The sequence below is a fragment of the Somniosus microcephalus genome, chromosome 13, assembly GCF_052327205.1.
Source record: "Somniosus microcephalus isolate GS21.2 chromosome 13, FLI_Smic_1.0, whole genome shotgun sequence".
In the NCBI taxonomy this organism is placed as follows: domain Eukaryota; kingdom Metazoa; phylum Chordata; class Chondrichthyes; order Squaliformes; family Somniosidae; genus Somniosus; species Somniosus microcephalus.
The window spans coordinates 14402565-14416464 of record NC_140999.1 but is presented as its reverse complement, the minus strand read 5'-3'; positions in this window follow the sequence as shown (position 1 = coordinate 14416464).

Here is a 13900-nt window from a genome sequence, read left to right as displayed (position 1 = left end):
TCCGCGGGAAGAGAGAAACAGAGTTAACGTTTCGGATCTGCGACTCTTCGTCAGAACTGGAAAAATTTAGCGATGTAACAGGTTTTAACCAGGTGCAGAGGCAGGGAAAGTTGGGCGGCGGGTGGGGAGGATAGAGCAGATTGTGACTAGGGGACACAGATTTAAGGTTTTGGGCAAGAGCTAAAGGGGGGAGGTGAGGAAAAGCTTTTTTTACGCAGCGAGCGGTGAGGACCTGGAACTCACTGCCGGCGGAAGTGGTGGAAGCGGAGACACTCAATGTTTTCAAGGGGAGACTGGATAGGCACTTGCGGGAAATAAACTTGCAGGGCTACGGGGATAGAGCGGGGGAATGGGACTCACTGGATTGCTCTACAGAGAGCCGGCACGGACTCGATGGGCTGAATGGCCTCCTTTTGTGCCGTTATGACTCTGTGATTGGGTGACCGCTTTGCGGAACACCTCTGTTCAGTCCGTATGCGTGACTCCGAGCTTCCGATCGCCTGTCACTTTAATTCACCGCTTCACCCCCACTCTGACCGCTCTGTCCTCGGCCTCTTACACTGCTCCAACGAAGCTCAGTGTAAGCTCAAGGAACAGCACCCCATCGTTCGATTAGGCACTTTACAGCCTTCTGGACTCAACGTTATGTTCAACTATTTCAGATCATAACCTCTGCCCCTATTTTTTCAGACGGCAGCTGTTGATGATTCTGCCATTCCCATTTGCAACATTTAATCACTCCTGCATTCCACCCTATCACAGACCGTCCCTTTTGTTCTTTCCTCCCCCAACCCCCCCAACTTCCCCTGCCTCTGCACCTGGTTAAAACCTGTTACATCTCTAACTTTTTTCTGTTCCCTGATGAAGGGTCACAGACCTGAAACTTTAACTCCGTTTCTCTCTCCACAGATGCTGCCTGACCTGCTGAATATTTCCAGCATTTTCTGTTTTTATTTCAGATTCCAGCATCTACAGTATTTTGCTTTTGTCTTTACACTGAGTGTTTGCCTTAGCAGAGGAGTCAATAACCAGGGGGCATTTTTAAAAATTTGTTCATGGGATGTGGGCGTTGCTGGCAAGGCCAGCATTTATTGCCCATCCCTAGTTGCCCTCGAGAAGGTGATGGTGAGCTGCCTTCTTGAACTGCTGCAGTCCATGTGGTGAAGGTACTCCCACAGTGCTGTTAGGGAGGGAGTTCCAGGGTTTTGACCCAGCGACAATGGAGGAATGATCTGTTAGAGTGCATTATACTCCAGTGAGGGCGCCTGCCTCTGGTCGCTATGTCACAACAAGGAGGTGAGACACTCGCCACAGAATACCCAGCCTCTGACCTGCTCTTGTCGCCACAGTATTTATGTGGCTGGTCCTGTTAAGTTTCTGGTCAATGGTTACCCCCAGGATGTCGATGGTGAGGAATTCGGTGATGGTAATGCCGTTGAATGTCAAGGGGCAGTGGTTAGACTCTTGCTTGTTGGAGGATTTAAAGCAATTGGTAGAAGGATTAGAGTGGAGTTGAGGAGAACTTTTTTCACCCAGAGGGTGGGGGTCTGGAACTCACTGCCTGAATGGGTGGTAGAGGCAAGAACCCTCATCGCATTTAAAAAGTACTTGGATATGCACTTGAAGTGCCGTAACCTGCAATGCTACGGACCAAGAGCTGGAATGTGGGATGAGAAAGGGTCGCTCTTTTTCGGCCGGCACAGACACGATGGGCTGAATGGTCTGTGCCGTAAATTTCTATGATATTCTGACTCAGTGCATGGAATGAATTCCCAGGTAGAGTAGTGGAGGCAAAAACCCTGCAACCACTTAAGAAACAATTGGATGCAGCAAAGCAAAGGAGAAGGTGGGACTTTAGGTTCTTTCTGAATGGATGAATTAAGAGAGGACTTTTCTCATCCAGAATTTTCTTCTATAAGGCATTATATGAATGCAAGTCCCTTCATTTCCTTAATTGGAATTTACTGAATATGAAGTACATTGGAGAGGTTTGCAAGGAACATGATGAAACAGCACCATCTAACTGCAAGGTTTTTAAACTATTTTTCTTCTCCCCAAGTCCTGCATTTGCTACAAGGCGGGAGGGTTGGGTAAATGGCTCTCAACAACAACTTGTATTTATATAGTGCCATTAATGTAGTAAAACGTCCCAAGGTGCTTCACAGGAGTATTATAAGCCAAAAAATTTGACCCTGAGCCACATAAGGAGAAATTAGGGCAGATAACCAAAAGCTTGGTAAAAGAGGTAGGTTTTAAGGAGCGTCTTAAAGGAGGAAAGAGAGGCAGAGAGGTGTAGGGAGGGAATTCCAGAGCTTAGGGCCTAGGCAGCTGACGGTACAGCTGCCAGTGGTTGAACGATTATAATCAGGGATGCTCTCAAGGCCAGAGTTGGAGGAGCACAGGTATCTTGGGAGGTTGTTGGGAGGTTCTGAGGCTGAAGGAGATTACAGAGATAGGGAGGGGCTTGGCCATGGAGGGATTTGAAAACAAGGATGATAATTTTAAAATCGAGGCGTTGCTTAACCGGGAGCCAATGTAGGTCAGTGAGCACAGAGGTGATGGGTGAACGGGAGTTAGGACGCGGGCAGTCGAGTTTTGGATGACCTCAAGTTTACGGAGGGTAGAATGTGGGAGGCCAGCCAGGAGTGTGTTGGAATAGTCAAGTCCAGAGGTGACAAAGGCATGGATGAGGGTTTCAGCAGCGGATGAGCTGAGGCAAGGGTGGAGACGGGCGATGTTACGTAGGTGGAAATAGGTGGTCTTAGTTATGCCGCGGATATGTGGTCAGAAGCTAATTTCAGGGTCAAATATGACACCAAGTTTGCAAACAGTCTGGTTCAGCCTCAGACAGATGTTAGGGAGAGGGATGGAGTCGGTGGCTAGGGAACGGAGTTTATGGTGGGGACCGAAAACAATAGCTTCGGCCTTCCCAATATTTAATTGAAGAAAATGTCAATTCCTCTCAGGCTTTCTAACACTCTAATTTGGGGGCAAATGGGCATAGTCTGGTGACTGCTTTTCCTTTGATTATCGCTTATACAGACATCCCCTCACACATCAGGGGCTCACTATGGGCGATGATCCTGCACCCCCAGCAGCCTTGTGAAGTACTTTGAAGATGCAGCAATACAGCCCCATTGCTTTTAATCTCTACATGATGTCATCCTCCACCTTTCACCCTACCATAATTGGCTATGGCTTCAGATGCCTAGGCCCACACTCAGGAATTCCCTCCATTAAGCACTTTTCCATCTCCCTCTCCTCATTTCCCTTCTTATGGCCCTCTCTCTTTAAGCTTTTGGACACTCCTCCTAATCGCTCATCCTTTGGCTGTCGGTTTTTCCTTCTGTCTTGGGATCTTTTTCTCACATTAAAAGTTGCTACGTAAACCATACAATGATACAGCATAGAAGGAGGCCATTTGGCCCATCGTGCCAGTGCCCAATCTTTGAAAGCGCTATCTTCCCGTGCAAGCGGAGGAGATGTAACACCTGCCCCTATACCTCCCCCCTTCCCACTGTCCAGGGCCCCAAACACCCCTTCCAGGTGAAACAGCAATTTACTTGTACTTCTCGCAATCTAGTATACTGTATTCGCTGCTCGCGATGCGGTCTCCTCTACATTGGGGAGACCAAATGCAGATTGGGTGACCGCTTTGCGGAACACCTCCGTTCAGTCCGTAAGGGTGACCCCGAGCTTCCGGTCGCCTGTCATTTTAATTCACCGCCCCATTCCCACTTGGACCTCACCGTCCTTGGCCTCTTGTATTGTTCCACGGAAGCTCAGCGTAAACTCGAGGAACAGCACCTCATCTTCCGATTAGGCAGTCTGCAGCCTTCCGGACTCAATATCGAGTTCAACAATTTCAGATCATAAGCTCGGCCCCCATTTCATTTTCTCTTGTAATTGTTCCACTCCTTTCCGCCCCCCCTTTCCTTTTGTTTCTCTCTCACACCTGGCAGCTATCTTTTGCCCTGCCAGTACACTTTACACCTAATCCCAGCCTATTACCATCTCGTCTAGCTTCTAATCTCTTTTACTTCTTTTGTTTTTTTTATTCTTTTGTCCGATCGCAGCCCTGCCTTCGATCTAGTTTCTTTTCTTTCCAGTTTTGAAGAAGGGTTCAACCCGAAACGTCAACTCAAGTTTCTCTCCACGGATGTTGCCTGACCTGCTGAGTTTTTCCAGCATTTTCTGTTGTTATATCTAATTATTATATACTGGTTCTTCACATGTTGATGTGTAATATGAGGAAATCAACTGCTGCCTGTAACACTAAATGGATAGTACTGTGGAAATTCATGCAAGATGTGCAGGGCTTCATTGTAAAGGCAGAAATCAAAACTGTTCTTATCCCCTCGGAAAGGGGTGTGGTATACAGCCTTGATGGTGGCTGACATAAGAAAACTACTAGGCACTTGGTCTAAGCGTTAAACAAAGCTTTAATCAACTGTTTTACAACATGGAGGTCTAGTTGTGTCCTTCACTAGTTCCTGTTAAGAATGTCCTGCGCAAGCTGGGCCCGTGCCCGAGTATTTATACTCTCCCTGGACAGCGCCACCCGCGGGCCGCTCAGTATTATTTCATAAGTCTTTCTTTCATGAATGACTGATTCATGTCAGTGGCTTTCTGTGTAATCTTTCCAACCACTTCAATGATTCCACTCAACTCTTCATCGAGTGACTCAGTCATTTCCACTGTTACATTCTTCCCATCACCATCTGACCCTGCTCTTTCCCCATAGCCCGGCGACTATTTTCCTTTTCAAGTATTTATCCAATTCCCTTTTGAAAGTTGTCGAATCTGCTTCCACCGCCTTTTCAGGCAGTGTATTCTAGATCATAACAATACGCTGTGTAAAGAATTATTTCCTCATGTCGCCTCTGGTTCTTCTGCCAATTACCTTAAATCTGTGTCCTCTGGTTACCAACCCCTCACAGAATCACAGAATCTCCACCAGTGCAGATAGAGGCCATTTCGGCCCATCGAGCCTGCACCGACACATATCCCACCCCATCCCCATAACCCCACGTATTTAATCCCCTAACACTAAGGGTCAATTTATCATAGCCAAATCAACCTAACCCGCACATCTTTGGACTGTGGGAGGAAACCGGAGCACCCGGAGAAAACCCACGCAGACACAGGGAGAATGTGCAAGCTCCACACAGACAGTCGCCCGAGGCTGGATTTGAACCCGGGTCCCTGGTGCTGTGAGGCAACAGTGCTAACCACTATGCCACCTGCCACTGGAAACAGTTTCCCCTTATTTACACTATCAAAACCCTTCAAGATTTTGAATATCTCCATCAAATCTCCCTTTAAGCTTCTCTATTCTGAGGCAAACAATCCCAGTTTCTCTAGTCTCTCCACGTAACTGAAGTCTTTCATCCCTAGTACCTTTCTAGTAAATCTCCTTTGCATCCTCTGTAAGGCCTTGAAATCCTTCCTAAAGTGTGGTGCCCAGAATTGGCCACAATTCTCCAACTGAGGTCTAACCAGTGTTTTATAAAGGTTTAGCATAACTTCCTAGCTTTTGTACTCTATCCGCTATTAATAAAGCCAAGGATCCCGTATGCCTTTCTAACAGCCTTCCCAACTTGTCCTGCCACCTTCAAAGACTTGTGTACGTCCACCCCCAGGTCTATTTCTGCACTCCCTTTCAAATAGTACCATTTAGCTTATATTGTTTCTCTTCATTCTTCCAAACAAAATGAATCACTTCACACTTCTCTGCATTAAATTTCATCTGCCATGTATCTGCCCACTTCACCAGTCTATGTCCTCCTAATGTCTGTTACTATCCTCCTCACTGTTTACATGTCCAAGTTTCATGTAATTTGCAAACTTTGAAATTATGCCCTGGTCATTAATATACATCAAAAAGAGCACTGGTTCCAATACCGATCCCTAGGGGATACCACTGCACACTTGTGCTAGGCCGATGTAGCAGAGCCTGGTCTCCAATCATCTTAGATCCCCTTGCCACTGGACCAAGACCTTGCTCTGTCAAGCCCGTGTGGTAGCTGGTGTGCAACGGCCACCACAAGTTAAAATAATTCATGCACAGGCATCTTCCACCCTTTAAAATGAAGTTCGAGACCTGGAACGTCAGGACCCTCATGGACAACCCCAACAGCGAAAGACCGGAATGCTGTACTGCTATCGTTGCCCGGGAGCTCAGATGTTTCGACATAGACATCGCCGCCCTAAGCAAGACCTGGCGGGCAGGGGAAGGCCAGCTCAAGGAGCAAGGCGGTGGTTACACCTTCTTCTGGAAAGGCAAATCTGAAGAAGAACGCCGCCTCCATGGGGTAGGCTTCACCATAAAAAATGAGCTAGTTGAACATCTCAGAGACTCCCCTTGTGGGATAAATGAATGCCTCATGACTCTACAGCTCAACCTAGCCCGGAACCAGTGCGCTACGGTCATCAGTGTGTACGCCCCAACACTGGAAGCTATAGACGAGACCAAACAGGAATTCTACTCCAGCCTCGAACAATCCCTGTCCCGAATCCCAATGGGTGACAAGCTGATCCTCCTTGGTGACTTTAATGCCAGAGTTGGAAAGGACATAGACCTCTGGGGAGGTGTGATCAGCAAAGAGGGGGTAGGGAAAGCCAACTCCAATGGTACCCTCCTCCTGTCGAAATGCTTAGAACATGGCCTTGTCATAACCAACACCTTGTTCCATCAGAGAGACAAGTACAAGGCTTCATGGCAACACCCTTGCTCCAAGCACTGGCATCTGCTGGACTACGTCATCGTCTGAGCAAGGGACCGCGCCCTGACAGGAGCTGCTGGACAGACCACCGCCTAATCCGCTCTGTCATCTCCATCAACGTAGCCCCAAAACAGCAGTGGCAACAGAAGCAATGCCGCAGGAAAATCAACGCTGGAGCACTCAAAGACCCTGCTAAGAAAGCCCTATTCAGCCTGCGCCTCACAACCAACCTGACGACTCCCAGTGATTCAGAAACACAGAGTGTCCACAGCGCCTGGTCTGCACTCAAGGCCTCCATAATCAGCACCTGTGAAGAGACGCTCGGTCACTCGATCAGGAAACACCAAGGCTGGTTCGACGAGAATGACCAGGAGATCCAGGAGCTAATAAGCCGCAAGCGCAAGGCATTCCTGATCTGGAAACAGCAACAGAACTCGAGAGCAAGAAAGCAGCTCTACAGACTCCTGAAGGCTGAGGTCCAACAAAAAACTCGCGACCTAAAGAACAGATGGTGGGTAGAGCAGGCGCAGGAGATCCAGCAGCTAGCTGACAACCACGATGTGCGTGGATTCTTTAGCGCAGTCAAGACCACCTACGGCCCAAGCACCCAAGGTCCTACCCCATTGCGGGCCAAGAACGGAGAGGTACTCATCAAGGACAGAGAGGAAGTCAGTGCCCGCTGGAAGGAGCACTTCGAAGATCTCCTTAACTGAGACTCTGTCTTCGACACGAGTGTCCTCAACTCCATCCCGCAGCATGCTACCCGCCACCACCTCAGCACAACCCCAGCCCGGCATGAGGTTGAAAAGGCCATCCGACAACTGAAGAACAACAAGGCCTCAGGAGCAGATGGAATCCCCGCCGAGGCGCTAAAACATGGTGGAGAAGCACTATTGGTGCAAATACATGAACTAATTTCTCTTATTTGGATGGAGGAGAGCATGCCAGGGGATCTCAGAGATGCCGTAATCGTGACCATCTTCAAGAAAGGTGACAAATCTGATTGCAGTAATTACAGAGAAGTCTCCCTGCTGTCTGCCACAAGGAAAGTAATCACAAGAATCTTCCTTAATCACCTTCTCCCAGTGGCCGAAGAGCTCCTCCCAGAGTCACAATGCAGATTCCGCCCACTAAGGGGTACAATGGACATGATCTTCACCGCGCGTCAACTACAAGGGAAATGCAGGGAACAGCACCAACTGCTGTACATGGCCTTCTTTGACCTCACAAAGGCCCTCGACACCGTCAACCATGAGGGATTATGGAGTGTCCTCCTCAAATTCGGCTGCCCTCAGAAGTTTGTCACCATCCTCCGCCTGCTTCACGATAACATGCAAGCTGTGATCCTGACCAACGATTCCACCACAGACCCAATTCATGTATGGACCGGGGTCAAGCAAGGCTGTGTCATCGCACCAACGCTCTTCTCGATCTTCCTTGCTGCAATGCTCCATCTCACCCTCAGTAAGCTCCCCGCTGGAGTGGAGCTAATCTACAGAACAAACGGGAAACTGTTCAACCTCCGTCGCCTCCAGTCCAGATCCAAGGTCGTCCCATCCTCTGTCATCAAATTACAGTATGCAGACGATGCTTGCGCCTGCGCACACTCTGAGGTCGAACTCCAAACCATCATCAACACCTTCACCGAAGCGTACGAAAGCATGGGCCTTACACGAAACATCCGTAAGACAAAGGTCCTCTACCAACCTGTCCCCGCCACACAGTACTGCTCCCCGATTATCAAAATCCATGATGAGGTCTTGGACAACGTGGACCACTTTCCATACCTTGGGAGCCTACTGTCAACAAGGGCAGACGTCGATGACGAAGTCCAACACCGCCTTCAGTGTGCCAGTGCAGCCTTCGGTCACCTGAGGAAGAGAGTGTTTGAAGACCAGGACCTCAAACCTAGCACCAAGCTCATGGTCGACAGAGCAGTAGTGATACCCGCCTTCCTGTATGCTTCAGAGACATGGACCATGTACAGCAGGCACCTCAAAGCACTGGAGAGGTACCACCAACGCTGCCTCCGCAAGATCCTGCAAATCCATTGACAGGATAATTGCACCAACGTCAGTGTTCTCGCTCAGGCATCGAAGCTTTGACCACGCTCGATCAGCACCGATGGACGGGCCACATCGTCCGCATGCCCGATACGAGACTCCCAAAACAAGCGCTCTACTCGGAGCTCCAACATGGTAAGAGAGCCCCAGGTGGGCAGAGGAAACGTTTCAAGGACACCTTCAAAACCTCTTTGAAAAAGTGCAACATCCCCACCGACACCTGGGAATCCCTGGCCCAAGACCACACAAAGTGGAGGAGAAGCATCCGGGAAGGCGCCGAACACCTCGAGTCTCTTCGGCAGGAGCAAGTAGAAGTCAAGCGCAAACAGCGGAAGGAGCGCACGTCAACCCAAGCACCCCACCCACCCGCCCCTTCAACCACCGTCTGCCCCACCTGTGACAGAGACTGTAGGTCCCGCATTGGACTCATCAGTCACCTGAGAACTCATTTTTAGTGTGGAAGCAAGTCATCCTCGGTTCCGAGGGATTGCCTAAGAAGAAGAAGATTAATATACATCAAAAAGAGCACTGGTTCCAACAGCGATCCCTAGGGGATTTCACTGCACACTTCCCTCCATTCTGAAAAACAACAGTTCACCACTACTCTCTGCTTCCTGTCCCTTAGCCAATTACATATCCACACAGCCACTGCCCCTTTAATCCCACAGGCTTCAATTTTGCTAATAAGTCTATTATGTGGTACTTTATCAAACACCTTTTGAAAATCCGTATACACATCAAACGCACTACCCTCATCCACCCTCTGTTATTTCAAAGAACTCAATCAAGTTGGTCCAACATGATTTTCCTTTAACGATTTTCATTTGTTAACCCATATTTTTCCAAGTGCCAATTATTTTGTCCCGGATTAATGTCTCTAAAAGTTTTTCCACACCGACATTAGGCTGATTGGCCTGTAATTGTCAGGTTTATCCCTCTCCCTTTTTTGAACATGAGTGTGACATTTGCAATCCTCTTGTCCTCTGGCACCACTCGCATATCCAAGAAGGATTGGAAGATTGTGCTCCAAGCCTCCGCAATTTCCACCCTTCCCTCAGCAACCGCATGACTTTTCTATTTTGAGTGCTGCCAACCTTAAGTACCTTCTCTTTATTTTTATCCTACAATTTACTACCTCCTTTAGTTACCTTGGCAGTATCCTCTTTAGTGAAGACATATGCAAAGTACTCATTTAGTACCTCAGTCACACCCCCGGCCTCCATAACATCTCCTTTTTGGTCCCTGACTGCCCCCACCCTTCGTTTGACTACCCTTTTACTATTTATATGTTTATAAAAGACTTTTGGGTTCCTTTTTATGCTACCCACTAATCTATCCTCACTCTCTTTGCCCCTCATTTCTTTTTTCAGTTCTCCCTCGTACCTTTTGTATTAAGTTTGGTTCTCTACTGAATCATGTACCCAACATTTATCATAAGCTTCCTTTTAATTTCTATAGCTTTAGTCATCCAGGGAGCTCTAGCTTTGGATGCCCTTCCTTTCCCCCTTTGTGGAAATGTGTCTAATCTGTACCCAAACTATCTCCTCTTCGAAGAACGCTCATTGCTCATTTACTGTTTTACCTGCCAATCTTTGCTTCAAATCCACATGGGCCAGATCCTTTTCAACTCACTGAAATTAGCCCTCCTTGTTTTTCCTTGTCCAGAACTACTCAAAACCTAATGATATTGTGATCAGTGTTTCCCAAATGCTCTCCCACTGAAACATGCTCCACTTCATTCCCCAGAACTAGATCCAGCACTGCTTCATTCCTTGTTGGGCTGGAAATATGCTGATCAAGAAAGTTCTCTTGTACACATTTCTGGAATTCTGCCCCTTCTTTGCCTTTACAATTATTTTTCCAGTCTACATTAGGATAATTGAAGTCCCCCTTATCACTACTCTAGTTCTTGCATCTTTCTGCAATTTGCTCCTCTATCTCCTTTCCACTATTTGGTGCCTACAGTGTACAGCCAGCAATGCAATAGCTCCTCTATTGCTCCTTAATTCTAACCATATAGATTTTTTGTACCCTCAAGTACATCAAGTGCTGTAACAGTATCTTTGATCAATACTGCCACCCCTTCTCCTTTTCTCCCTTCCCTATATTTCCTGAAGTGTCCATTCCTCCCCCTTGTTTGAGCCAGGTCTCAATTATTGTCAAGAAAGGCTTGCATTTCTACAGCGCTTTTCACGACCACCGGACGTCTCAAAGCGCATTACAGTCAATGAAGTGCTTTTGGAGTGTAGTCGCTGTTGTGATTGGCACGATATCATAATCCCATGTGTCTATGTTGTTGCCATGGAATCTATCCCAATGTAAACCATATCAAATCAAATCCCATTCAAAAGTCTCAACATTTCACTCTATTGTCCTACTTCAATAATAAACAGCACTCCACCTAGAAGATTAGATTGGCACTGCTCCTAATGTTTTTAGACCATTGATACCTCTGTTGACATAGAGACTGGTTGGTACCAATATTAGAACAAGGCCACTTTGCTACTGGGAACTGAGCTCCAATTCTACTCAGATATACAGAATTAATCCCAGAACTTCGGGTCTCCACGGGTGAGTACGCGCTGGGTACTCACACGTAGGCCCGATGGAAGTGCCGGTTTCCTGCATGCGCGGGAAACCGGCACTTCCGTTCCTCTGAACGAAGAGGTTCAGAGGTCGAACGCGTGCGCAGGAGAGGCTGCGCGTGCGCATCAAACTTACGTTTTTTTTTTTAACAGGTTTCTGCAGAAGTTAGAAATGTAAAAAGCAGGCGTAAGGCCTGCTTTTTACAAGGTAAGTGGTGAATTAATTAAAATTAAAACATTTTTTCCGCAGGTTTATTATTTTTAAATACTTTAAAGCAAGGTAAGTTTATTTTTAGCCCCATTATGAATATAAAATTATTTTTTTCAAAAATTTAAGTTATTGTTTAAAAGTTATTTCATGTAATTTATAGTTTATTTAAAAATTGTGATGTTTTTTAAAATTTATTTGAAGGTTTAGTGCTATTTTGGGGCCGTAGTATTTCCTGTCAGACTTATGAATGAAGCATTCCCTGCTCCGATTGGCTGCCCATGGCCCACGTGAGCCCAGGGGACGCATTGAACTAACTGCGCCCCTGGGATACGCAAGCACTACGCGCCGGCAGCTGGACCAGGCCCCGGATCGGAATTCCACGGGGTCCCACAGCTCAACGGCCGGTGTGCAAGGTAAGTGCAGGTCGGGGACTTGCACCCGCGGGAAGCCCCCGACCCGAATTTCTGGGCCAACATCTCTTGCTGGTCAAGAAAGTGAGTTTCTGGTTTTTTTAATTCGTTTATGGGATGTGGACGTTGCTGGTAAGGCCAACATTTATTGCCCATCCCTAATTGTCCTTGCGAAGACGGTGGTGAGCCGCCTTTTTGATCCGCTGCAGTCTGTGGGGTGAAGGTACTCTCACAGTGCTGTTAGGTAGGGAGTTCCAGGATTTTGACCCAGCATCGATGAAGGATCGGCAATATACTTCTAAATCAGGATGGTGTGTGACTTGGAGGTGGTGGTGTTCCCATGCGCCTGCTGCCCTTGTCCTTCTAGGTGGAAGAGGTCGTGGGCTTGGGAGATGCAGCTGAAGAAGTCTTGGCAAGTTACTGCAGTGCATCTTCTAGATGGCACACTGCTGCCACGGTACGTCGGTGGTGCCAGGGTGCCAATCAAGTGGGCTGCTTTGTCCTGGATGGTGTCAAGCTTCTTGAGTGTTGTTGGAGCTGCACTCATCCAGGCAAGTGGAGAGTATTCCATCACACTCCTTACTTGTGCCTTGTAGATGGTGGAAAGGCTTTGGGGAGTCAGGTGATACACACGCTGCAGAATACCCAGCCTTTGACCTGCTCTTGTTGCCGCAGAGTTTATGTGGCTGGTCCAGTTAAGTTTCTGGTCAATGGTGACCTCCAGGATGTTGATGGTGGGGGATTTGGCAATAGTAATGCCATTGAACGTCAAGGGGCAGTGGTTAGACTCTCGTTTGTTGGAGATAGTCATTGCCTGGCACTTCTGTGGTGTAAATGTTACCTGCCACTCATCAGCCCAAGCCTGAACGCCGTCCAGGTTTTGTTGCATGCGGGCATGAATAGGATAGGAAATGCAAAGGAGATAACACCGTAAAACTTTTACTTACTCTACAACCATACTTTAATATAGGCCTTATAGAAAATGGAAATAATATTCCAGAGTGGTGCTCTTGGTCTAATCTGAAGGTGCAACATTTCACTTCTCGTCAGCCTTGAATCAGTTGGTAGCACTCTCACCCCAGTCTGAAGATTGTGGGGCCAGAGATTTGAGCACATAATCTAGGCGGACACTTCATTGCTGCCTTTGGGAAATGACGTTAAACCGAGGCCCTGTCTGCCCTCAGGTGGATGTAAAACATCAGACAGCACTATTCAAAGAGGTGTCCTGGCCAATATTTATCCCTCAACCATCATTAAAAAAAATCTGGTCATTACTACATTGCTGTTTGTGGGAGCTTGCTGTGCACACATTGGCTGCCACGTTTCCTACATTACAAGTGAGCAAACTTCAAAAGTACTTCATTGGTTGTAAAGCTCTTCGCAAAGTCCTGAAGTCAGGAAAGGCGCTATATAAATGCAAGTTATTTCTCTCCTTACAACTAGAAACACCAATAAATATAATTCACTGTAATGTTGCAGTTTGTGGCCACTGACAACCCCATGAAAATATACTGCAAGAATAATTACTCTGGGTTAAAGAAGCATTTAGATGAGCACTTGAAACGCCATAGCATACAAGGCTACTGAAGAGATTGCAAAGTCTCTGAAGAATGGACTCAGTCGAGAATATTTTTGTGGACTTTATGGGCTGAGGGTGTTTTCCCTGTGGTGAGATCACCCTGTGCAAATGTGTGGGGGACTGGTTTGTTAAAACTCCAGAGAACACATGGTCGTTGGCTGTGACAAAAGAACTGTCAGTCATCCAGAATGTATGGGTTTGCCTGACAGTCCTGGCAAAAGGAAGGGGGCCATTGAACTTGATTAAAAGGCCACTCTAATATGCAAAAGCACATCTCACCTCCATCTCAGAAGAGAAGCAGAACAATGAACCCACTGGCCTCAGGCA